This window comes from Panthera tigris, chromosome E2 (assembly GCF_018350195.1).
Source record: "Panthera tigris isolate Pti1 chromosome E2, P.tigris_Pti1_mat1.1, whole genome shotgun sequence".
NCBI classification, from domain to species: Eukaryota; Metazoa; Chordata; class Mammalia; order Carnivora; family Felidae; genus Panthera; species Panthera tigris.
In genome coordinates this window covers 29892884-29917500 of record NC_056674.1, presented here as the reverse complement: position 1 = coordinate 29917500, position 24617 = coordinate 29892884, and the positions used below count along the sequence as shown (strand labels likewise).

At 42.0% G+C, this 24617-nt stretch overlaps 3 long non-coding RNA genes across 3 annotated transcripts in view; all 3 read right to left on the bottom strand.

Moving 5' to 3' along the window:
* The window catches only part of LOC122234103, a 7263-nt gene extending 6114 nt beyond the window's left edge, over window positions 1-1149 (bottom strand). Inside the window, exon 1 of the long non-coding RNA XR_006211838.1 lies at window positions 1078-1149. This is a non-coding gene — a long non-coding RNA (uncharacterized LOC122234103). The remainder of the gene's footprint in view (window positions 1-1077) is intronic.
* Window positions 1150-1307: 158 nt separating this feature from the next.
* LOC122234202 lies at window positions 1308-1794 on the bottom strand. Its single transcript, XR_006211979.1, has 2 exons — window positions 1631-1794; window positions 1308-1528 (listed from the first exon to the last, which is right to left on the bottom strand). It is a non-coding gene; the product is annotated as an uncharacterized LOC122234202 (long non-coding RNA).
* Window positions 1795-13071: 11277 nt separating this feature from the next.
* On the bottom strand, window positions 13072-15366 carry LOC122234332. Its single transcript, XR_006212100.1, has 3 exons — window positions 15255-15366; window positions 14088-14151; window positions 13072-13266 (listed from the first exon to the last, which is right to left on the bottom strand). It is a non-coding gene; the product is annotated as an uncharacterized LOC122234332 (long non-coding RNA).
* Between the last annotated feature and the right edge of the window lie 9251 nt (window positions 15367-24617).

Below are 24617 nucleotides of genomic sequence, written 5' to 3'. Positions count from 1 at the left end.
ACAAGTAATTCCAAAATTCTAGGGGGAATCGATTTTGATCCCAGCATTCTTGGGTCCTCTCAAACTATTCTCCATGTGTAAGAACAAAGAAAAAAGAAGATAATAGAATAATGTTAATAACAACAAAATCCAGGTGTCAACATTTAATTAAAGTATCGTTTTGGTTCAGGTTGCTGGCTTCATTCTTGATAGAGAAATATAAGCTTGTTTATATTTGTTAATGTTCTAATAAGGATCATTGTTCGCACAGAACAGAAACATACTGAAGCTAATTCAAAAAAGGAGGCTTATATTAAGGATTTGACAAGAAAACTGAGAGTCCAGCCAGCTCCGTGGGAAATAGAAATTAGAAGCCAGTGCAAATCAAAGCCCTGCCCTCAGTTTTAGGGGCTGCTAGGTCCTGTCTCTCTCCCTCAGTGCCCGTGTGGTTTGTCACACCTTTTTTTCTTGGTGGCTTCTCTTTGAGCTGCTGATGTCTATGTCTACACAGCCCAATAGGGCCACAATTCGTGAGTCTAAGAAGTGGACATGTCCAGGCCCAAACAACCACAGTCTCTGTGGCTCTTAATTCAGATTTGCAGGAAAGACCGCCCCCAGCTGGTTGCTAGCCAGCACAAGATTGCCTGGCCTCGTGTTATGTGTCTCATCCAGAACGAATTCTCAAAGCTGGGGTGGGGTGCGGTGATGTGATATTACATGGCTGAGTGGGACTGTCTCTTCACAGGACATAAGGATAAAGGACATTGCCAGGGAAGTGAGCTTGTAGCAAAGACAAGAAAACATGGCCAGTAAGGTGAAAAAAATGTCTGAGTGGCTATTGGTAGCACAGAGATAGACTAACTCAGTGGTTCACAATGAAGCTAGCCTCTTATGGGAACAACGTACCTGGCAGAACTCTCTTTCTGTTGTCCAATTAAAATGGGTCTTATAAATATTTAACCAGATATGCTTTCTTAAGCTCCTCAAAGAAATACTATTCCACCTTCTCTGGGGTAGCTCCTCAGCTATCTGAAGATAGCAAACGATACCCACAGCCTCCCTCCCCCATTATCGTTTCTTCAGGTTAAACAGACTTACCTAAGTTTTGTTAGTTTTAAGACTTTTAGGGGAGAGAGACAAAACCGAACTACTCTTGCCCCTCCTTTGTAGATACTTCTAGAATAGCACTCATGTCTCTATTAGGTAACAATGTATCTGCCTTGCCTGCTAGATCAGTAGCTTTTTGATGTGTTGTGTCCAATTAAGTTTTCAACTTCCAACAATTTGACCTTTTGCCAGGAACATAGTAGGGGCATAAAGAAATGAAATGTGTTAGTCAAAATAATCTTTATTTTGAATCCTAAGGCATTTTGGATTTAAACTCTAGACACTTCTATCCTGTTGGTGATTATTAAACCACGAGACAGAGGGCTGAATTAGAGAATCTCTTCCTGCACATACTCCGGATTTTGTGAAGTGCTCTCTCCATCAGGGACACTTTGTAGCAGGTGTCTTCTGAGTTGATGGGCACAGAGTTTTCCAAGGCAACCTGGAAGGGAAGTTAGCAAAAGCGCAGAGGGACAGTGTCATTTTTCCTGAAGTCGCTTGACCGTTTGGGGGATGGTAAGTAAAGGAACTGGCGTGCCATTACCAATTTGTCCCACTGGGGTACTCGATGATAACCATTGCTTTTAAATCATAACTGACTTTTTGGAAAACAACAGCAACAACACAGTTCAGGTTTCTCAGACGTGGTTCCCCTGAGGTTCCAAGGAACAAGCGATGAGGTTAGCCCATGAGATGTTCACCTCTGGAATCTTGCGACCCAGGTACTGTATTGCTATGGCAACCCACTGTTTATTTAGAAAGATGAAGCTGCTTAAGGTTGACAGTTGGACTAAAGGGGCAGGTGCACCGTTCAAACTCTGAACCAAAATGCATTACAGAAAATGTCCGTTCATATAAATATGTAATAGCTAGAAAAAAACAATCTAATCCGAACCGAGTTGGCCATTTTCTGTGCTGCAGATGCAGTTAAGGAGCCTATTGAGAAATTAATATAAATACCTTAAATGATAGGATTTAGAGAGTGCTACGGCTCTCGAGTCTGATTATTGCAGCCTTACATTGTTCCTTATCTGACCCAGATTTTGAGTCACTACTCTGAACTTAATTTAAGGAGTGGTTCAGTGTAATGAGTTTCCAACTCTGTGCAGAAAACAAATTTGCATTTTTCCAACTGATTAGTTTCTCTACTGATTAACTCAGCAAGGTCAACTTTTGGTCACTGATGCTGCTGATACGCACAGTTGATATTTTCCAGTTTCAGAGGTGGGAGGCCCAACGTGAAACTGTTGTTTCCATTACTGAAGGACAAACTACAATATTCCAGAAGGGAAGGAAATGCTGGGGCACCTGCCCATCTACCTGGGTCTTATTAGCCTCTGTTGCTCAGAGTCTTAGCAAAGGAGAAGCTCCATTCACCTCTTCTGTGTTCCTAACTCCCATTACAGAGTCCTTTTAGGGGAATTTCCCAAGACGGCCCATGGCTTTCATTTCATGCTTTCACTGGAAACATAGTGTGCAGTAGAAAACATGGGCTTTGGGTACAGGAGTTATGTTATAAACATATAAACAATGTTTATAGCAGCACTTTCAACAATAGCCAAATTATGGAAAGAACCTAAATGTCCATCAACTGATGAATGGATAAAGAAATTGTGGTTTATATACACAATGGAGTACTACATGGCAATGAGAAAGAACGAAATATGGCCCTTTGTAGCAACGTGGATGGAACTGGAGAGTGTGATGCTAAGTGAAATAAGTCAGTCAGAGAAAGACAGATACCATATGTTTTCACTCTTATGTGGATCCCAAGAAACTTAACAGAAGACCATGGGGGAGGGGAAGGAAAAAAAAAGTTAGGGAGGGAGGCAAACCATAAGAGACTCTTAAAAACTGAGAATAAACTGAGGGTTGATGGGGGGTGGGAGGGAGGGGATGGCGCGTGATGCTCATCGAGGAGGGCACCTGTTGGGAGGGGCACTGGGTGTTGTATGGAAACCAATTGGACAATAAATTTCATATTAAAAGAAAAAAGAAAAAAAAATAAATCATTGAAAGTAAAATAAAAAAAAAGCATAGCTAGCACCACTTATACTGTTCCTGTATCTCAACTCTTCTCTGTAAATGCCAAAATCATTTCCATCCCTGGGTCTAATAGTAGGACAATCCTATCTACTCAAGTTCCACTCAGATGCTACATCCTTCATGAAGCCTCGGCAGGTGACCTGGCCCAGAGATCAGTCCCTTTTGTGAATGCCTTCTACCGTTATTTTCCAACTAGTAGCTCCCTAACTATAGGGTGCATACTATTTGCAGTGCTTTGATGACTTCGGGTGAAGGAAAAATGATTTGAGACGATACACATACATAGCAGGTCTCAGCTTTCAGCAGGCAAAAATATCTAGCTGAAATTTTATAACATCGTTTTATTTTTAGTGTATTTCCTTTTATACATACTGACTTATGGGAAATGAGGTTACCATTTGTGGTAAAGACCTTTAAATTTCCTTGGACTGTGGGGTTATTTAAGGAAAAAAGTAACTGCTTTCCTTTACATAAAAACGTCGTGTAAATAATAGCACCTCTAGTGGCATGCGAAAATGGCAAAAGAAAACCACATCAGATTAGCATGCACGTGACTGAAATTTAGGAATTATCAGTCTCTTCCACTTAAGCAGAAGCATGTTTCAGTAGGCTGGGGTTGTTGAGGTTTTCACATTGCTTTCTGCTCTGAGTCCTTCCCCTCCCCCTGCCGCAAATGGATTATTAACCTCTTGGAAGAGAATGTCTGGTACTGTCTTTTGACTTTTCATCCTGTCTAGTAGTTCTACAGCACAATAACCACTTATTATGTGATTGGAGAAGAAAGCAACGTACTTATTGGCCCAGCCACAATCCAAAGAAAAATAGGTACGTTGGGAACAATGAAGAATGTACATGTAATTAAGAATATACACACAGTGAAGAATATGTACATAATTAAGAACATATAACAATTAATACATAATAAGAATTATAATAAAAATGAAAAACACAGCTCACCTACTGCTACTCTTCTTCCTTACAGGCTTCTCTTAGTCCTTGCTGGACACGGAATATTAGTATGAGCCCAACAATCATGGGAAAGGCTAGAACACAATCCTACTGGCTATTAGACTGAAAATAAGTTTATCTTTGAGGCTCTACCAAAAGGGACTCTACTCTGTCAATCAATCATGAGTGGCAGTTGAAGAGAGGAGAATTTTGATGTGGTGGCCCTTGTCAGTCCCTATTTGTCATAGGGATTATTCTCCACTTGGCTTCTTGGGAGTAGTTTTGGTGCCAAAGAACATGAAAGAAATTCTTCCTTAAATGTGTATTGCCCATGCGGTCTCACACCTCAGAAATGGCTCCTGCACTCTTCAGCAAGTAGTTTTATTCGGTTAAAATTAAGTCTCCGTCTGTCACGAGGAATTGCTCTTCATCAGTCATTCAAAGAGAGTTCCTTATCTTGAACAATCAGATTGGTGCCTTGGCAATAGGGAAACAGCCCGCTATTAACATAGCCATCCCGTTCATCTCTGCGGATTCCCAGAGTGCCCCACTCTAAAGTTAGAAGTGACTGCCTCTCGCCCTTCGATTTCTTTTTAAAATGATGTAGTTAGACCATTGAGATTGATTCTTTAATCAAACCTGGCCTGCAAGATGGCCCTCACTTTATAAACAGATAGCATATCAACCTTTTCATTTTCCATTATTCACATGTACAGAAAAGAGCAGTCATTCTTACAGTGTTATATATACGCTTTTCAGGCTTAGCATTACAGTTTATTTTTCTTTTTTCCAGGTGGTTAACCTCCATGTTGCGTGCTGAGCAGAAATCATCACAGAAAAAAAACACTTTTCTCGTATGATTTTGCCGCTGCTTTGAACTGACCCTTTGGTGTAGAATGGCAGTCACAAAATTAGGACTACATTTATGGATTCCAGTAACTTATGCGTAGCCTCAAAGAATAAAATCATGATTTGAAGAGTGAAGTTTGATGACATATAACATGTGGATCTATAACCATATGGCACTGGGGTTTCTTAATCTTTTACTGTTTGACTTTTGATGCACCTAGGGAAAAAAAACAAAGGCCCATTTTAAGCATGTAAGGATAGAGTTGCAATAAGATTAAACTGCAGAGATCACTCATTAGGAATCTTTTATTTGTTACCTGAAGAACTCAGTTCAAACCAGCCAGGGCCAAAGTAACTTTTTGGGGGGTGGCGGGGGGGGGGGTGTTCATATGGCCTGTGAAGTTTAGGTGTTTGGCCTAGGGTAACTGGAAAAAACGAAGGGCTCTATCTTCTTCCTTTCTGTACATTGACCTCATTCTTGGTAATTGCAAAAGAGCTTCGCAAGCCAAGAAATTTCTGTTTCACAAGAGAAAAAGTGCCTACTCTTCAGGAAGATTCCAGGAAAGAACTCTGACTTTCCCAGCTCCTGTCACATGCCTATTTCCTGGGCAGTCACTGTGGTCAAGGAGGCAAAGTCATCTTTAGAAGGAGACACCTATCACGTTTGGAACGCTTGCTCAAATTCTGAACGGAGATTGGGCGGAGGCTAACAGTAACCAAAAAGGAAAGAGGTGGCTCAAACAAGGCCTTGGAGGGCCATAGTCAGCCCAATTTGTATGTAACATAAAGAACCGAGGAAGGAAGATGAGAATCAAGAAAAGGTTATAATAGTGATAAAATTGAACAAATGATAGGAGGCAAAATTGTCTCTTGAGACCATGGCTACCCAAATCTAATGTGTTCATTAAGGAAAGGCTACATTGCAGTAAAAAAGAGGCCCCCACATGCAGATTGATGATAGACATTAATTTCTCTCTTCTGCTACACTCCAAAATTGGGCAGGAGGTACAGGTTTGTTAAGGTACTTTGTTCCATAAGGTCATCCAAGGATCTGGGTTACTTCTATCTTGCTGCTCTGTCATGCCCTAATTAGAGCTCTGCATGGTTAAATCTGGCTCACTCCATTACCTTTGCACAATAGCCCACCTGAAGGGAAAACAGGAAGTAGAAGGTAGGAGCCTCTTTACAAAAAATCATAATCTGTAGGTTACACACAGTTTCTGCCTGAATCTCATTGTTCAAAACATATTCATTCACATGGCCACACCTCCCTACCAAGAAGGCTGGGAAAAGTAATCTTTAGATGGGTGGTCATGTGCCTATGCGAAGCTCAGGTGATTCCGTTATTACAGAAACTGGGAAATAATTAGCATCTACTGTCCCCCCAAAGTGGAAGATCTCCTATAGGTGCTCCAGCTTCATGTAAGGGGTGATGAAGGAAAGCGTATTCATTATGTGTAGTCCTGACTAAAATGTAGCCAGGTGAGTGTAGGTACATCCAACATGTAAATGTGACTTTACATATTTCTATCTCTTGTTGAACCTCCTTAGTAAGAGAAGTATCCCTCTGTTTTGCCACTGAGGCTATATTTGGTTTGCTTTTCAAAAATTGTGTCTGTTAAAACAGAAGGTAGTTGGGGGTCTACGGTATCATGATATTGTGTCCAATTTAAGTCTTAGTAATGCGAGTGAAAGGGAGACAGAGACTTCTTTAGCTTGGAAGAAATGACACGCATTGTGGCATTTATAATGCATTCATCTGTACCATCATCATTGTCTCACCTCTCTTGTGTAATTTTTCCTAGGCATTCTCTGGCAGTTTCCAGGAGTCGAAAATGCCGGCCCTCATAACATCTCTCTTGTCTTGGGCTAAACCAGCCTTCTCTTTTCAGGTCTCCAAGCAACAGAATCTTAAAAATGAAATATTCATTTTCTGAAGCCTAATTTAATTCCAGCATTGACTGGGTTGCAGAGCTTATCAGATCACAGGATCTGAAAAATTCTCTGGGTTAGTAATTCTCTCCTAGTGATGGAGCCCTTAAATATTTATTTATTTATTTATTTATTTATTTATTTACCTATTTATTATTCGTTCATTCATTCACTTGCTGCACCTTGTTAAAATGTACACACTCGGTTTTAACCTTGGTTTGTCTGACAGTGATTTACTCATTTGTGATCTAGGGGTAATGAGAAACACTGTGGGCAATCATCTTGCTGTCAATAAATGAAATACATTGTTATTTTTCTGAAACAGGGATTAGCGTTTCTTCCAAATGTAGCTTCCACCCTTACTGAGAAATAAATGATTTTTTAGCTTTATTTTTGGAGCAAATTCTGAGGTTCGGTAGTAAGGAATTTATCTTTCATAACTTCTGGAGCTGATGAGTCATTACTGACATGTAATATCCAATTAAAGCAGTGACAAATGTAATTGTGTGTCATGCACCGTGGGGGTGATAAATTGTACCACATTCTGAAAGGCATGTTTTGGTAAATGATTTTTTGCTGAAAGATTGCAATTATAGCCTGCTTTGAATGTGTGCCTTTGTTTTAAACACAAAGTTCTAAAGAGAGAGATCAGGTTAACGAGAGACATTTTAGAGAAGAGTATAACCAAGCAACCAGCAATTGAAATTTTCCTACCACTATCGTTTCCACCTGCAGCCAGAATCTATCATAATTCCTGAAAGTATGGTTGTTCTTAAAATGCTTGGTTCTTAAAATCATTGGCCATTTGGCTAATAATATCGCTTTGGAATTGTGTGACATTGCAGCTTCCTAAGGCAAAACAGAAATGCAGGAAACCATCTAATGATGTTGGCTTCTATTTGGACAAATGGGAAGAGTTTATATCCTTCAAAATTTACCTTTCTCTCAAGTATTTAAGTAGAGAAGATAGACAGTTTCATTGAATTTTGAATTTATTAGTTTTTCACCTCTTGGCTTTAGCTACATACACCTTTCTTTGCTAGAATATGTATTTTATGATTGTGTCACACTGTTTTATATGGGTGTCTGGTCTGAAACTAGATGAGTTCTGATTTTAATAAGGAGATTAAGATAAGTAGTGATGATCATAACCTAAGTTTTCTTTTTTAAAATTTGTTTATTTTTATTTTTATTTTTTTAGGTAAGAAAGAATCAAACATTTAGTTCTACATAATGATTGCTGGTCCATTAGACAAAGTTTGCTGAATTTGGTAAGTAACTAAGTCATTCTCAGCCAATTATATTACTGTGACAATTTTCTTCATTGTTTTGCTGAGAGCTATCTTATAGACACATAACAAGGCACTTACAATAATAGTGATAGTAACAGACTATATTAATTGAGAACACTTAATACGCTTAAAGTGATGATAACGTTAGTGATTTTCAAATTGCATGAATAAGCTTTCAGTACTTAGATCCCAATCTGCTTCTCCATCGACAGATACATTGTCACTCTATTTAAGAAGATTGCTATATTAGAGACAAATAGAGTGCAATACAAGAATAAACAGGTGTTCTTATCTAGCACAAATATTCCTAACAATATTTGAATATGAGATAGGTTAATTAGAGAATGCCATTTGCACTTACCAGTCAGATATTTATTATAATCATATGGGAAGTTCTTCCATTTCCATTTTTCATGGAGGAGCAGACCAACCCTCCTGCTAAGAACAACTAGAAACACTGAGCAAAGTTTAGAAAGATATGGTTTTGAAAGTATTAGAGAGATACTAAGGTAAGGAGATTGGAGAGGTCAAGATCTTGGAGGGAAAGAAAGTACAGAGAAGTAAGTCTAATAGTATACTCATTTTTCCACTTAAAGCAATTTCCAATTCAAAAGTAGTTCAAGGCAAAGAGCAGAAAAAACCAAGTAGAAAGTTTAGAAGAAGGCTTTCAAAAGGATGAGAATCTGAATAGAAACGTTTGGCAGTTTAGATGCAATAAGTAAATTCATAAGAACACAACTTACCAAAACTGACGTAAGAAGAAAGAAAAAATCTGAATAGTCCTATATCTAATCAAGAAAAGGAATCCTCCCAAAGAAACTCTGGTTTTAGATGGATTAACCAAGGAATTCATTCAAATGGTTAAAGAAAAAATATTACCAGTCTTATGCAAATGGAGAGAATACTTCTGATTCATTTTATGAAAGCAGCATAACCTTTGTAGCCAGATATGATAAAGCATTACAAAATGGTAATATGTAGACTGATCTCTCAAAAAATTTTATAGACATAAAAGTCAAATGCCACAAATCTAGCAAATGAAATCAACAGGTGTGTAAAAAGAAATCTAAGCTGGGTTTCACATTTTGAAGTCACTGTAATTTGTCATGTGAATGGAATAGAGGAAAATAATCTCAATAGATTATATGATTATTTTAATAGGTAGAAAAGATGCATTTGCTTAAATTCAACATGTTTCCAGACAAATTCTTTAAAAAAAAAAAACCCTGGGATTATCATGTGAACTCTGTATTCAGTTCACATGGTAAATTATATTACATTCTAAAGTGAGGTACCACTGAGGGCTCTCTGCAGGAAGCTCTCCAGTATTTCTCAGGTAAAAAGGGTAATCTTGCTCAAGGCCACACCCCCTTCTCGGGAAGAATCTAGCTTCTCCCTCTGTTCAGTCCTCCTTCATTCATATCCCTTCCAGGGGTGTTGATCCCAAAAGCTGCACTAAGAAGCCTTCCACATTCTGGTCCTCATCTCAGATTCTGCTTTTGGGGAACCAGACCCATAATAGTTGGTATGAGAAGTGGGTGGAGAATGCAGATGTAAACATGGAGCCGAACTGCCAGCTGCCTGAATGGCAAGAAGGACTCATTGTTGGTGGTAAGTAGAACACAGCCCCTGGCATGAGGTAGCAGTGTAATCAGTGTTGTTACTGGTGGCAAACTGGGATAGCATTCTGGCAGAAAGGAATTCACAACCTGGTGCAACAACAGGCATCTGGGAGACGTGTGGCAACCATAACACAAAGAACCGTGGGTTTGGCTAGCTGTCGCTAAGCTTCACTGATGCTTTGGAGAAAGAGAACAAAAGGCTGAGAGTGATAAATTGGCAATTAAAAGTTAAGAAGGAGATCCAGGGGGCTTTCTTGGTAGCATATAAAGAGGTCTGCATCTTCCACAGCCCAGGACTCTCATGAGTGAGGGAGCTCCAAAAGTTAAACTGTAAACATAGCCATGAATTATGGTCCAAATGTGTCTTCCTGCCACCCCCAAATTCCTTTGTTGAAATTAAACCCTAAAGTGAAAGTATTTGGAGGTGGGGCCTTTGGGAGATGGCTAGGCCATGAGAGTGGAACCACAATGACCAGGAATAGTGCTCCTAGAGAACATGCCCCACAGAGCTTTCAAGCTCCCTTCTGCTATGTAAGGACACAGCCTGAAGGCACCCTGTAAGAGGAAGCAGGTTCCCACCAGACACCACATTTGTTGGCACTATGATTTTGGACTTTCCAGTTTCCAGAACTATGAGAAGTAAAAGTACCACGCATCTGTGGTATTTTGTTACAGCAGCCCAAACAGACTAAGACAGCATGCTTGTGATGTGTTGGCCTTGATCAGGAAAGAAGAGAATTAAAGCAGACTAAAATCTTGAATCTTAAGATTCCTCTGAACCACTGAACCTCTAGAAATGGTGTGCACTTCCCTTAATGGACTGCTTCCCCTTATTTGAAGATTGCAGATATTTTTCCCCTGCCCAGGATCTGCCCCTAGTTTCCTTTCAGCCAATAAGCCAGTAAATAACAAGGGTCAAGTCCAAGATGATCTGGCAAGGCTATACTGGGCCTCATGAGAGAGGAAAAAGGGCTAGACTTGAAAGCAGAAGCAGGATATAGCCAACATGTACCAACAGGAGCCAGAAAACGTGCATGGGACTATAGTCTGAGGGTGCTGGAGCTACGGTCAAAACATAAGATTCCACAAAACAGAGTGTATTGATTTGTGAAGATTCTGTCAAGATATAGAGTGTAACATCCTGGCAAAGTCCCTACAAGATATGCAAACACACTGTTAGAGTGGCTTCTACAGGCATGGAAGTAGTAATAGCCTACATTAAATGAAGTAGAAAAGTCAATGAAGACAGAAATGCCACAGTGAGGAATCACTACATAGATAATGGAAGAAAGGGATAAAGGCTCAGAGAACTAGGTGTAGATATATGTTACAAGGCCAGATATATGTCCCAACACAAGGCCTGGCCAATGGCAATATCCTCTACAGTCCACCCCATGTACCACTAAGATTCACTTCATATAACTTCTGGAAGAAATACCCTGAGGATTCTCATGAACCTCTTTCCCAAGAGAAACGTCAGTGGGGTAATTTGTAGCCCCTGCCACTTGCAGCTGATTTCTTTAGACAAGGATTTCTGTAGACAAGGATTTCTTTAAAGGCCATATAAAACACTATCTTTAAGGGAAAAAAAACTGGTACGTTTTCTTATATAACACTACGAAGTTTTGTAGATCAACTTTAAGGGAGTGAGGAAACATCCACAGCTGTACCATAAGTTAGTGCAGCTACTTTGGCAGTATCTACTAAAGCTGGACGTAAAACACCTTACATAATAAACAGAAATATATACATATATGGACCAAGAGACTGGAACTAGAATGTTCATGATGGCGCTATTTTTAATTGTCCCAAACTGGAAATAATTGAATGCCCACAGTCAAATGCATAGTAGAGAAATAACTTGTAGTTAGTAAAAGAGTATCAAATAATACTTTAGGATTTCATTTATACCGATATAAAAACCAGGCTAAGCTAATAAACGGAAGGGTGTTAGTCATTGAAAAGGGGCACGAGGGGGTCTTCTAGGGGATGGGGGACAATGATGTTCAACTTCTTGATCAGGGTAGACACATGGGTATGTTCACTTGGAGAAAATTTATTGAGCTGCACACTGATCCTGCACTTGGCTGCATGAAGTCATACTTCAGTTTCAGTGTTAAAAATGAAGCTAGGTAGCTAGCAGAGTCTCAAGAGTAGCAATTTCGATTTATATAGCAAAACAAAACCCTGTTGTACATGCGATGGAATCTTTTTGTCTGAGTGGCTTTGCATGTTACCTTTTGTATATTCCATCGGCTCGCTAAGCTTGCTCCCTTACTCACATGCCCAGGCATTCTCTAGTCTGTCAGCCTATTTCTCTTCATGGTACTAATTGCTGTCTGAAATTGTTTACTTGCCCTAGTATAATGTCTATTCAGTGGCAGGAGGAATCTTCTCTTTTGTTTACTGTTGTACACTTGCATCTAGATCAGTGTCTGACACATAGTAGGAGCTCAAGAAATATTTACTGAACGAATGAGTTATTGAATGAATGAAAAAAAGTGTTAAGAATGTGTATAAAAAGACCAAGGACTTGGCTTGAGCAGAGGTTAAACTTATTCCGATACTGGATTTGTTCAGTGATATTTATATTTCATAGCTATATACAATCATCTATTATTCTTAAATGAGTACAGAAAATATAATCAGTTCCTGTGATTCGGAAGCTCTCTGCCCTCTAATTTCTATTTTCCCCATCAAAACAATGGCTTTTTAAACAACATTTTCCATAATGATAATCTCTTAGGGATGCAACTATGCATTAAAGTGGAAAAGCTGGATGTAACAAAAGTGGCAAAGTGGAATGGCTAGATTATAAGCATGACCAAAATTTGAGGAGGAAGAAATTTCTCTGGGGCTAAAGCAGCCAGGGAAATTTCTGGAAGAAGATGTGTCTTGAGCTTCTGTGAAGGATGAACAGAATAGAAGAAGGGGCAGGGGAAGCAACCTGGAAACACAGAAGGGAGATCTGGGCTCCAGGGCAACCTGATAGATCAGGGTTTGATCACAGAAGCTCAGAAGGAGTAGGAGGGAATGTGGTTCAAGAGTCCAACCTAAACGTTTAAGCACCTGGGGCAGCATCCTGTTCCAGCTCATTGTCTACCTCTTCTGTTCCCAGAATCACAGTTGTTATTATTTTTAATTCAGAAGAACCTTAGGGTTACCTTCCCTGGTGGGCCAACCATAGGATTTGATTGTAGTGATGATGACACTGCTCAGGTGGGGTGTCTGTGTGTGTGTGCGTTTGCATGTACGTGCATGTACACGCACATGCGTACTTGCTTGCAGCATCATACTAGTGTTTACCCACTTCTTTAATTCGCCACATTTGTTCCTTTTAGGACAACAGAAATAGACAGAGATGGTAATCAAAGCTGTTTGGTGCAGGGGGTTTTCAGGGATGAGGAAAGATAATTTGACGCGGCCATTTGGAACCACAGGTGACAGCTCAAGGGTTAAATCCAGCCAGAAAAAAATGGCCTATTTGGCCTCTAGAGTTAAAAAGAGAGAGTAAAAAAGATTAGTTAGCAGTAATTCCAAAGTAGGGAGATTACACAAAGATCTGGATTAACAATTTCTCTTGAGGCAGTGGAAGACCCAACAACACCTGGCCCTTGTTTTTTTCCATGGCGATAAGCGGATCGTGCTTTCTGGTTCGCCATAGTCCCCACCAATCCCTTCTCATGCAACTGCTTCCCCTTCCTGGTCCCTGTGTGGCTTTGAACTCGAGCCCTATTTAGTGGGATGGTGGGGTTAAGGACTAGCTGAAGGTGTCGGTAGCACACAATCCTGGGTAAAAAAAAAAATCCGTGCTTTTAGGTTATATCAAAAGTCTATGGACCCATCAGAGGAGGTCATTAACATGCAGTGATACTTGAGAAGCATTTCAAATATCTGCTATGGAATTGTACACTCATTGATTCAGAAATAGCCTTAAAGAATGGAATCATTAGCAGCATTTGCGTCCTTAACATACTTCACTATCCCAGGGTGACAGAGAGGATCAAAATAGGATAACAAATATTGAAGCGTTCTATGCAACGGATGTGATTTACAAGTACAAGAGAGGATATAAAGAACAAAACAAAAGATGCACTGAAACTGTCACAATGACAGAATAAATGTGACTATGTGAAAGCAGGGAAAGAGAGTGGCATTGGAGGAAGTCCTCTAAATCTTAACAATATAAAATTTTTGTATCGGGTAGACCAGAGAGGGCATCCTGATAGTACTTCTTTCTGCATCAAGGGATGGCAATTGTGGTTGAATATAATATGCCTACACTGATGTGTGATGACCCCAAGACACTTACCGTAACTCTCTGCTTACGAATCTACTGTGGACCCAGTGTTCATGAATTTAAGCCTTCCTTTAGCCTGTTAAATGGTTCAAGAAAATCACAGATGAAAAAACAAACAAACAGGAGAGCTCGCAGGCTCAAGCAGTATAGTGAACCAAAGTAGATTAGAAACTCAGCAGTGGATGTATCTTTTCTTAATCCAGCAAGTGGAGATAGTTTACAGTTAGTATCGTTGCTGGTTATTTTCACTTCCTCCTCAGAAAGTTGGCCTATTAAATAGTAAATCTCTTCCTGTAATTAACAAATGTAGCATTCATATAAACATCTCACGGGGTCTTCTTGCAACGAACAAGGAATTCCCTCCTTTCCCTGAAAAGGAACAGAACTGAAACTGGTGGCAGGGAGAGTAAGGACAGGAGAATAATTTCTTCCTCTGAGCACATTTTCCAGCAGTTTCACCTTTTTGTCAATTTGTATCACTAGCTAATATGATGACATCATGGCGTTGAGACTAGGATCAAAAGACATTAGGGGGAACAGCACGAAAGCAGAGCACTGACAAGATAAAATGTGGTACTCTTTAGTATACTTACTCGCTCAACATCCAACAGAACCGACCCTAGTCTCTTCTCAAGCACCACCCCCCCTGGCTTTTAATTCTTCCAAGAATTTGGACCTGAGTGGGGAAAACTGGTTTGGTTAGCAAGGATGAGAGTTCTTGGGAGCTGGATGAATTCCACTCCCCGCCCCCAGCCTTTTGTGGTCATGTTTACTAAAGAATGGAAGGCAGGTGCCTGGGGACAGTGGTCCAACTTGGCTGTCCAACACAATCACTTGGAGGAGCTTAAAAAACAAACAAACCCATACCTCCCCTCCACCACCATCAATTAAAACAGACCCTCTGGAGGAGGTGTGCAGGCCCTGAGATGTTTCAAAAGCTACTCAGGGGATTCTTAACCGGCAGTGTATATGAGAACCGCAGCCTTGGAGATGTAGGGCAATTTCTGCAGCCATTGCAAGGTCTTTCAGACGTGCCCATGTCAGCTCAGCGGTCAGCAACCACTTGAGGCAGGCTAGTAGACCAGTAAACACACATCTGAGGAGCAATCACCCTCCCTCTTTCTCCTCCTGCCCCCATCCCAGTCCTCCACGGCCTCCCCTCTGCACTCCAGCGCACACCTGCCTTTTTGCTGGGCCACCGCTTATCCACGCTCCTTCCAGTAACAGCAGCATCTCGGGCAACCACCCCTGGCCTCCGACCCGGAGCCGCGAAGGTCACGTGGTTCTGGCCCCACCCAGGACGCCCCAAGGACCCCGTGACCCGGACCTGGCCAATCAGAAATCAAACTCCCCTCGCCCCGGAGCTGTTGCGTAAGAGGTGGGCACGTGACTGGTCCCGGCCGAAGACTGGCAAGTTCTCCCAGACTCCGACAGAAGCACGCTGGTTCTGGTCCGTGTGGGCGGCGTTTCGGGCTCTCCTGTCAGCATAGGGCGCTCCGCCCGAAATGGAGCTCGGTGCTGAGAAACGCGGGTCTGCCCCGGGGAGAGAAGGAAACCTGGAAGTGTGTTCAGTCCAGGTTCAAAGTTGGGTCCACCCCTGGGCTTCCCGGCCCTTGGCTTCCTTTCTTGCTGAACCCGTCTGCGTTGGCCTCTCCGTCCCTTGCAGCTCGGGTCCTGGCTGACTGGCCCGTTGTCCTCTGGCTGGCGGAAGCGGACAGATGGCCAGAGGCCTCCTCCATCGGAGGACGCTGTGGGGCACAGTCACCCCCGCCCCCTCGTGAGGGCAGAAAACGGCGCCCTCTCTGGGCTGACACGGTCGCACGCGTGGTGCACAGACTCGATTTCAGCCCCTTCGCTGCTCTGGGGGCCCCCGTGCGGGGGACAGCATGGACGATGGGCTTGAGGACAGCCTAGGCCTGGTGCACGCGCCTTGGGCAGCAGCCTCTCGCTGGGGACCCTGCTGGGACCTTCGGTAAGTGCTTTGATTTCCTTTCCCCTAGATTCAGTGAGAACCGGTTCGAGCTCACACCCCTGTCTTCACGGTACAGTGTCACGAGGGGAGAGCGGCCCAAGAGCGTTTAGTCCCTCGTCTCCCATTTTGCCCTCAGTGTTGAAGGAAAGCATATACCTGGTAAGGCTTTGGTAGCTATCAGACGTGTTCTAGCTAATGTTTACTGAGGACTTTCTGTGTATCAGATAATCATATATGTGATGCATATCATACATAATACTCTATGTGAGACACTGTGCACATTATATATAAAACATTCATTTTATGCTCCTAACAGCCAGGGCACGTTGTTTCTGGGATTGTGTGCATTTTCTGTATGAGAAAACCAAGGCACAGAGGGTTTAAGTAATTTGCTCCCAGGCACATGGCCACGAAGGTGCAGACTTGAGATTCCAACCTCAGAATTGGTATTCCAGAGCCTGGGTTCTTAAGCAGAGTGCGTAATCCCCAGACTCAGCGATCTAGAGCCATGGTCATTTATGGCAGAAAAGAAGAAAAGGTTGCAGGATCCAAGGTAGGTGCCTTTGGCAAAGTCGTAATATTTCCCTAATATATGTGTGTGCAGCCTCCCTCCTTCTTCCCTTGAATGGAACGTTTGCTCTGTTGGAAGTGGTCATGGTTATATAAATATATATTCCTTTGGAAGGGCCGCCCCAAGGTTGAGGGGAAGAATATCACATGGGCGAGACGGCGTTCCCAGTCCAGATACAGAACCTGATCAGTGAGACCATATATGGTGCTTTGTTGACAGAAGGAAACAGTTAGCAACATTTTTTCTTTTCCTTTTAATATGAAAGTAGCATTTGATTCCCTGGGCATTTTTATTTCTAACAAGAGCTCTGAAATGCAACCTAATTAGCAGCATTGCCTGGAAAGTGGAGTTTTCCTCTCCCAGGGAATTGGGGGGGGGGGGGGCTTTAGAGAGCGCTTCTTGTCTCTTGCCCTCACTTGCCGTACACTGATTTCAGTTTGTTCAACTTGTCCCTCCTTGCCCCAAATAGCCCAGTGGAACAAAGAGAATATAATCTTATTGCTTGCCACACCTTGAATTTTGCTCCTTTTTTCTCCTTCTTCTTGGGAAGGTTGAAAAACAAAGCATTTCAATGTGGCTGTTCTCTCCTGTGGTTGGAGGCCAGCCGTGAGATTTCAAAGAAACCTCCTTTGTTCAAGATTTAAGAAAATAATCACTGCACAGCAAACATTGATATGACTTTTAATGGCCATTTACCTGATTAATATCCTTTCATGCTACAAGGCAGCATGAGACACAGTGCTTTAATGAAAGCCAACAACAAAGCGTGGACCAGGTGTGTTACTAAGAAACAATCTCTTGTGTGATTTAATTAGTCAAAGCATTCCATGGAGCCATTATAAGCAACCTTGCAGAAGTGGCAGCAGTATGGAGCCCTGTGTTATAAATTGGCCTTTTAAAGAAGGACATAATGATTTAATAACTGTGCATCTCTAGTGAAAGAAGAAACCCCTCTTTAATTGGGAGCAAGAGGGAAAAAAAAAAAAAACACCAATACGCTAATCACAGTTTTGAGATCTTCCCCCACTCCCCCTCATCTCTAATTGGGTACCAAAAAAACCAAAAACCAAAAACCAAAAAAACACAAAAAAACAAAAAACTTTCAACAGTTTTCTACAAACACTTGAATGCGATTATTTCTGTTATTTTGTTTCCTCTGTTCCTTGGGCCACTCAGGACCATCTTTGAGATCAGCACTCCAGTTCATGGGACATCTTTGGAGAAAACCTGGAAAGACTTGATTGAGCTGGTCAGGCTGTAGGGAATCCTGTCATTTTAAGAGTTGCTGTTATTGTGTTGTTACATAGGAAAGAAATGGGAGTTGTGATGGTTTGATGGGGTCCTTTTTTTTTTTTTTTTTTAATCCTCATGCCTTGGTTTAATGATGTGTCAACCTGCCACGGAAAGATTGACTGGCATAATGCTTATTACTTAAGATAAAGATAGATTTCTTGTGTGATGTGGGAGCTTTACCATAGATAGGGTCTTATCAGGGAAAGTCTGCCTAACCCAGGTAGGATTTGTGACTCACTTCTACGTTTCACTTCTCTATACTTCCACTTAAATTAAGGAGACAAGCGTTCAGTGCAGAGAGAGGGAAATACACATTTGAGAACCAAAATTGAAACTTCCCTTTTCCCTCTGACTTCTGTGTGTTTCCTCGGTTACGGGCCTGGGGTGAACTTGTTCCCTCTGAGTACCTGAGTTTCCTTGAGTATGGGGAGTTGAACTTCACACACCCTGAGAGAGTCCTTTATCTTTGAGTCACTGGGCAATGCTGGGGTGGAATTGCTTTGGGGCCTTTTACTCCGTACAGAACTCCTAATCTATAAGGTCTCATCTAGGGCTCAGAATCTGATACCAAAGACCAGCGATCAGCTAGAGAGAGGCAAAGTATTGGCAATACTGCCTGTCATCCTTTGGGGTTTGTGAACCGTGGCTTGCCACAGGCCTCCTTTTGTAAAGGATGTTTTATCGGAACATAGCCAGGCCCGTTCACTGTATTGCACTACAATGACAGAGTCCACAGATTTCCATAGAGACCATCTGGCCTGCAAAAGCCAAAAATACTTACTATCTGGTCCTTTATGAAAAAGTGTGCGGACCTCAGCAAGTTGTCAGAGTTGAGTTCTGCTGAGCAATCGTTGCCTTTGCAGCCTGGTAGGTGGGGATGACCCTAGAGGGATTCTCCTGCCCTAGTTCTCACTATCCAGGTGGCTCAGGCTGAAGAGGAAGGTTGGGTTTGGGATGTGAACAAAAGAGAGTTAGTCCACCTCTGTGCACTGTGAGGCCATTCCCAGGCTGGAGGTGGGGGTTCCCTGGTGTGTTTTGAGTCCAGCTGAAAGTGTTGAGGAAACATCCTTTTGCTCTTGGCCAGTGTGTGTTATGGATCAGTGGATCAAAGTCTGCGGACGCCATGGCCAGTATTCACCAAGCTCTCTTTGCGGACAAAATACATGAACCTTGTGCATAGGGTCTTTTCTTATACATATATATTTTTAATTTCAAAAGAAATCCATGAATTCATCTGATAAAAATATTTGACGGTAAAGATGAGGCTAATGACCAGGGGTGATACTCAGAATACCTAACAACAGTTCGGTGTGGGCACTGACCACAGTCAGGTTGATGCCAGTTATAAGCCAGAAGTGCTGCCCAAAAGTCTGTCCCAGCACAGTGTGCTTTCTGCTCACGACCCCTTTGACCACCCAGCCCTGACTCTCATCCATTTTGTCCCTTTCCCATTGTTCTTGGTTTGGCATGTGGCTTCCCAGAGAGTGTTAACGTTCTTTTGTGTGAGCACTCAGTGAATATGGAGTGTTTTGGGGATAGTTTTTATGTAAATGGTGTATAATTATTGCCAAACACCTTTTTTTTACTAGCTCTTTTAGTGCTAATACAGATAGAGCTATTTCATTCCTTTTAGCTGCTGTGTGATACAGCGTAGTTTAGGTGTTTTTAGTCTCCTATAAAAACAATTTTTTAAATGGATGCAGATACTATTAATAAGGCACTAATTCATTTAAAATGATACTAAATTTGCTAAGTATTTGGAAACAAAAATATAGCAGCTATCGTGGGAATCTGAGAAATATTGCCTGTGCAAAAGAAATACAGAAAACGAAACCAAACGAAAAGTGTGTATATACATATATTTGCCTGCTTCGGCAAAAAAAAAAAAAAAAACAAAAACAAAAAAACAAACAAACAAAAAAAACACCAAAAAACAAACAAACAAAAAAAACCCAAAGTCTTTGGAAGGACCCCAAAGCAAACCTGGAAACTGGTAAACTTATTGTCTTTAAGGAATGAATAGGTGACGAATAGGAAATAATTATTTAGTGCCTTTAGAACTTTGAATCACGTAAGTATATTATTTGTTGAAAAGAATAAAACAGCAACAAAAGCAGAAGGATGTGTCTTGGTGGTTGACATAGGGATCTGCCGGTCAGGCCCGTGACCTCTAACAATTGTTCTCATATCAGACCAAATAATTGAGTACTTAAATTACTATCAACAACCTCTAGGGAGGTCTGGGGCTAGATTGAAAATCTTTTCTTGAGAAAGCTAAACATATAACATAGAACCACTAAATTGAAATCATTTCATTGAAACTTAAACAAATAATCCCCAGGGGACCCAGCCCAGCAAACTGCAGCTGCCACTCCTCGGGGCCCTCCCCTTCCCAGCCTGTGTTTGACCTGTGAGTCCATGGGGTTATCTGTTCAGATCCGCTTCCCCTAACCCTTCCGGCCCGTGAGTGGTGGGGGAGAGAGGAGCAGCTGTTCCTGAGAGGCAGTGGGCCCAGATGCCGGGGTTGGGACCTTAGGCCCCAATTCCCCACCCCCTTCCCAGACAGCAGGGTTGAGGAAGAAGGAACCTTTGTCTCTTTTGCTATCTCTAGGACTTATAAGGGCCCCCAGATCGGGTCACAACTAGGATGAGAGATTTTTTTTAATGTACTCGTCTCATCCTAAAGTGTATGCTCATACCAGCAGCTCGATTTTTTTTTTATTATGTTGTATAATAATAACAAATATTTATTGAGCCCTTACTAAGTGCCAGGCGTTTTGGTAAGAGATGGATTATTCAATTATCTTTGAGATATATGTTGGTATTATACCCATTTTGCAGATGAGGAAACTCAAAGTGGTGAAAAAATTGATCATTCAGCTACTGGGTGTTGAGTTGGCATTTCAACTCCAGAACCAGTGCTTCTAACCACCCTAGAACCACCTTTCTTTGTGTCCTAAAGGCTGACTCTCATGTTTAGATGCCAGAATCAGTACTCCAGTAGGGGATTAGATGCCTCAGAAATCCTGCATTGCGAGCAGCCAAATGTAATCCTTAACCCCTGAGATGATTTACTGAAGAGTTGATCATAGCCGTCAGGACCAAGAAATGTATTCAGGGTCTTCTCTCCACAGGGAGCTGAGAAACATAAAGAAGTATAATAATATCCGGTAGGTATTAAGCACTTACTTTGTGCCGGATTCTAAGGTCCCCGCTTATCACATTTATTCACAGTAATCCCATGGGAAAGAGGTTTATTATTTCCCTCATTTTACAAAGGAAGAAACTGAGGCCTAGAGATACTGAATCCTAAAGGTACTAAATGGTGGAGCAGGGGATTCAAACCCAAGTCTCTTCTTATATCATCTGTCGTATCACACCCTGTATCACAGGGTGTATAATGTTAACATGATTTAAAACTGTGATATTAGCATTGGCCACTTGGTGAAGGCAGTCGCTGTCTTTCCCTCTTCATAGTCTATTCTTTGGTAGCAAGTCACTAAATGCAGTTCACATACGAAGGGAGGGAAATTAAGCTTTACCTCCTGGGGGTGGAAGATTTCTTCCTATTCCCCATTTATTTATTCCAGCATTTGTTTATATCTGTATGGATTAATGTTTACTAATTTTATACTTTGCATTGTAATCTAATATCACATTATTTATTTTGTAGTTCAGATTTCTCCAGTTTGGGTCACTGAGAGATCTTCCAGGTTGGCTCCTGTGTCCTTTTGTCATGCCCTCATCCTTTATTGTTTTTGTTTTGTTTTGTTTTGTTTTGTTTTTTAAGTACTTTCTTACTGTCTGGCACTATAAGATGATCAAACTCATTTTGTATTCTCCGTGCTTCATTCCTTGAACAAAACATTTCTCTGAGGAGCCCAGATTCTTTCTAATGAAGAATGGTATTTAGAAACCAAGATATGGGCACTGGGTGTGCTCATTGCCCACTGGTATGTCCCTGCTTCTAGGCCCTTTCAATGGACAGAACTATGAAATACATGTATATATACTAAGCAGCGTATACACACATCTGTCATTATTTCTGTATCTACCAAGACATAAATTAAATGCAGATGAGTTTATGCTTTTGTCTCTGACTCTAATTCAGCACCACAAGTTTTTTTTCCAGTTTCCGGTTTTAATTTCTAGTTTGCTTATTTGCAGATTTCTTTCTCTGGCAGTGAGAAGTCTGGCCCCCATCATCTACTATTTATTTACCCGTTTGTTCAACTCTAGCTCCAGATGGTTTTCCTGAAGCCTATCTAGACCACACGGCCCATCTCTTGTGGGTAGCTGCTGTTCATCCTCACTGACAGCCGCCATGTGGCAATGTGAGTTCAGTGCTCAGGAGGAGAATGTGTGGCATTAAGGTTCAGGTTGAGCTCTGAAGGTGGAGGCAGCCTGAGAGCGCGTCTTGGAGAAGGGGTCCTTCAGGCTGAGCCTTAAAGGAAAGGCAGAAGAGAGTGGGAATGGAATTTTAGGGGGATGTCATCTGCCGGGAAGTGGCAGAAGAGGTTTGTAAGCCCAGAGCTCTCTTACTCCAGATCCCACCGTTGTAACCTCTGCGTAAGGGCAGCGCAGGCCCCGTGGAATCTCTTTTCACCATTTCGGGGAGGCAAGAAGGAAACTTCACCCCGACCGTATGTGTGTAACAAAGCTTTAAAGACCTCGAGAGTGGTTGCAAGGCGGTGAAACCCTTAGTGCCCGGCAGGTGAAATCAGTGAGAGGGGGAGCCAAGTGAAGGACAATAGGGAGTGGAGTGAGCTGGAGTGAACTGGAGAGCTTGTGGCCCATCTCACGTGGGCACCCGTTATTCATCTCCGCTGATAGCTGCCATGGGGGAATGTGAATTCAGTGTGCCAGAATCCCAGTTTTTCAAGGGAAATTGTAAGTCTGCGTTTTAAAAAATATTCTGCTATTTCAAAAACAGAAAAAGCATGTTTGGCAGCCAAGGTTACCACGTACGTACAACTGGGTAGGTTGCGCTTTAGCCGAGGGTCCTGAATAGGTCCAACCACATGTAGGAATGCCTTTTCTGATTCATACACAGGTGTACATAGGGCTGCAGAAGTCCTAATTAGGTTATATCTAGCCTGCAGGTCTCCAGTTTGAAGCCTCTGGTTTGGGAGAAACTTGCTTTCTCTGTTCCAGCAAGTCTTTCCGTAAGCTAGCGTGAACAGCTTACAAAGCACACTCGGTTCAATGCAATCAGCCCTCTCACCTGTAATGGAAGCCCCAGGTCCCCTATGGCTGGTGTCCAGGCACACAGGGTGAGGGAGGTGTGAGTGGGCATTTTAAATGCTGGCTGCTGGGCACTTCTAAACAGGTGCTATTTACATGGTGCCTGTTGTCATGAACTACAGCATTACCTGATTTTACAGGCAGCCATGCAAAATATAATAGCATGATTCTTGTCCACCCAAAGGAAGGAATAAAAACAAAAGCAGGGTAAAATTACACATTATGAACACTCACTACACCGCACACATTAACACTAGTAATTTGGAAGGGAGCAAGTGTCTAAGCTATCATTAGAGGCTCTAATCTATTTCTCTAGCATAGTTTTACATAGAGGCTATTTCATGAACCACTCCTTGCTGAAGTTTCCTGTTTTTCTTTCCTTCTCTTGGAAAGGGAGAAGAGTTTCCTTCTTTCCTTCCTTGTTCCAAGGCAACAAAAATCAGTGGAAAGGTATTTTGGGTTTCCCTACCAGAATGGCAGGCTTCCATTCTCCCTGCTGGGCCTATGAGAAACACAATCAAACCAGGCTTTCAGGGGGAGTGGTGAACTCTCAAGTATGCTCTGTGCCATGGAAAAGAGGAAGGAGTTCCCTGGACTGAAGGGTCTGATTCTGGTCGTAGACGTGTTTCACAGCTTGTGGGGCCCCAAGACTCTGCTTGTGGCAGTGAGTATCCGCTGGCTTTTGCTAGCTGGCCATGATAGGCCAAACAAAGCACACACTGAGTAGAGTTGGGGCCAATGGTTTATACCTAATTCAGGCATTCCAAGGACGCACAAGCCACAGTCTCTGTTTGTCTACAGAGCGCACAGAGACGAAATGTGACGAGGCAAGGCTTCTCTTTTAAAGAAATCTTTTCTAGTACATTATCGATAAGACTTTCCTCTTTGCTTCTTTTTTTGTTTTGGCTTCTCTTAGTTTTCTTTTGCTGCCATTAGGTTTTCCCATTGCAGTTTCAACGTGCCTCTCCACACTTCCCCCCGTGGGAGTTGAGTTACGTTGTGCCTCGAGGGGGCCAGTCTCCAAAAAGAAAAGAAAGGGGGGGAGAAAAAGCCTATTAGAAACCTAATGAGCCTCTTTAGTTTCTTACTTTTTTTTTTTTTTTTTCCCCTGGCATTGTGCATAATTTGGAGAAGAGAGAAGGAATTTGTGTACATTGCTGTTAGGGAGCCTGCTCTGTGGCACGTCGGTGGGGGACATTAAAGGATTAGTGCTTCCAGCCAGTGACCAGAATTCAGTGGGCATTCACTAATGTAGTGGCTCTCAACTTATCTGTGTATTGGAAGCTCTCTGAAGATTTTGGCTCAATAGGTCTTGGTCTCAGCACCTGTGGTTTTTAAATCTTCAAAGGCGATTTTGACAGATAGCCCAAGAAGGAAATGTATGTTTGTTAGATGGAGAGACAATTGAACGAAGGAAGGACTAAAAGTGCAACCAGACCAAGAAACAGTTGTATTAAAGCTG